We start from the raw sequence: 2,402 nt of genomic DNA on the forward strand, positions 1-2,402 counted from the left end.
TTACAAAAAATGTCATTGTATCCGTAGAAGCAGAAAAAGAATGAAGCAGGAAATAGACACTTGCTAATATACTAATTGTTACATCAAAGCATAAAACCCAAGACTCGTTTCCACTAATTAAAATAATGAATACTAAATTATAAATTAAATAAATATATAATATATAGTAAATACTAAATAAAAAATTAAAGTAAACAAAATATAGTAAATAGAAAAAAAACAAATGATATTTTTATTGTATGTATAGATTTTTATTAATTATGTACAACCCTGTTGAAGTTACGAGTTTTACAGTCTCTTTCTTACAGTCTGACTTACAAGCTTGATAGTCTTATTGGTTCATTTTATATTATATTATATACATTCCTTATACTTCTGGTAGCTGAGAAATCTTCAATTTCAAATCCGTTCTGGACACACACACACACACTTTTTTCTATGTATTTATTGAAATAAAATCCATTTATCAATTTTAGTCCATGAAGATCATTAGCTCGTTTTTGCTAACAATTTACTATTATGATAAATCTATACTAATTAATTAATAATTCATTCTGGATTATATTTTTATTGATTTACTTCACATCGAAATAGCATTACAGATACATCGAATAAAGCATTCATATTAAAGCTAGTAGTTTGTAACTGTGATAGTAAGGAAAAAAAAACTGTAGAACTCTTAAGTCCAATAGGATAATGTTAACTAATAAAATTAGATTCCTGCAGTTGAGTAATCCTCAAATTTAAAATAGCTTCTAGACTATTTGTTCTGAACATATTTAAATAAAATCCATCCATCAGTTGTACTCAGTTTGTTTTAACTATGAATTACCATTTATAGTAAATCCATATTAAGTGAATAACTGTTTGTTTCAAGTGATATTCTTATTCATTGTATATTGTCTTTTTATTAGTTCTCTTGTTCCATTGGGCTTAAGAATTTTCCAGTTCCTTCCTTACAGTCAAATTTACAAACTTCTAGCTTTAGCATTGTTATTCTTTTTGACTTAGTTTATAAACAGAATTCATTGTTTATATTTCTTGGAACTTTTCTTGGATACTGGACGTTTAATTACAATATTTTACGTTCTTCTGTGAATTTATTTAAATAAAAACCATCCATCAATTTTTAGTTCATTAGGTCGTTTCAGCTAACAATTGACATTTCTTAGAAATCTATTCTAAGTAAATAATTGTTAATTTTAGATGATATTCTGATTGATTCACTTTAGTCTCATTCACTATTACTGAATGCATTCTTTAGATTTCCCACAGTTGAGAAATCTCCGATTCAAAATTGCTTCATAACTTTCTCCTTCTATTTATACATGTATATATTTTAATACTGTATTTAAATAGAATCCATCGAGTTCATCAGCATCGATGCTTTTTATTCAAGATTCAGGCAAGAAGCATCTAGTAGATTTTTCCACAGAGTAATGCACCGATTGGAAAAACAGCCGTTCTATTAATAGCGACAAATCGCCGAGACAAAATGATATTCCTGTCGCTGGTATACGGAACGATGAAAAAGCATTCGCTCTGCCGTCGCCTGGTGAAAATTTCAAGAACTTAAAAGGTTTTTCGCTTGCCGGCTGGCTACCGGTTTTTCAGTGGTTTTTATAAAGGTCAAATAACGTTTAGAGAAGAAAATGGCATACCTCTGGGCGGTTTCAAACGACCATTTCAAATGGAACGAAGGAGAGCTCGGAGAATGCAGGGAACTTCTTAAATACCCTGATCTCTGCACCTCTTATGGCTCTTTAAACGCGAAAACAAGTTCCCGGCAGGTTACGCGCCGATATTTCTCAATACGGATATCTATAAATAGCCAGCTCTCTTCAACGGATTCATTTCGTTCAAAATTAACAGACCTTCAACTTGGATTCTTCCGGTTTTTTCATCCTCTTCCTCGTTCCTTCGTCGAGGGCCATCCCAAACATATTTTTACATAACTCCAGACCATTCTTTAAAATCTCCATTTTTATTTTATGCTTACTTAAGGTCGTATCAATCTGTGAAAGATTGTTACCCACCGAAATTGTACTTACTATAGTGATTTCTATTAATATTAGGACACAATTCAAAATAGAATCACTTTCTGATGCACATTTTGTAGCCAAAAATGGTGGCTTCATCTTCAATAATGATCAATAAAAATCTTCAATATTCTGACAACATAGTAGCTCTTTTCAAAGTAGAAGCGAAATGCAGACACGCACACTTCACAATAGAATCACTTTCTTAACATTGGATAAAACAACTACATTTTCTTTAAAATGTCAGGATGTCTGGTTTACTATACAACGTGTGATAAAAACTTGAAAGAAATTGCTAGTCTTTGGAATTGCGAACAAAAAAAAGTAAAAGTCATAATTTTTAACTTTTTTTATTAAGATTTC

This window comes from Ceratina calcarata, unplaced genomic scaffold, assembly GCF_001652005.2.
Source record: "Ceratina calcarata isolate Rehan_Ccalc_2016 unplaced genomic scaffold, ASM165200v1 scaffold290.2, whole genome shotgun sequence".
NCBI lineage: Eukaryota > Metazoa > Arthropoda > Insecta > Hymenoptera > Apidae > Ceratina > Ceratina calcarata.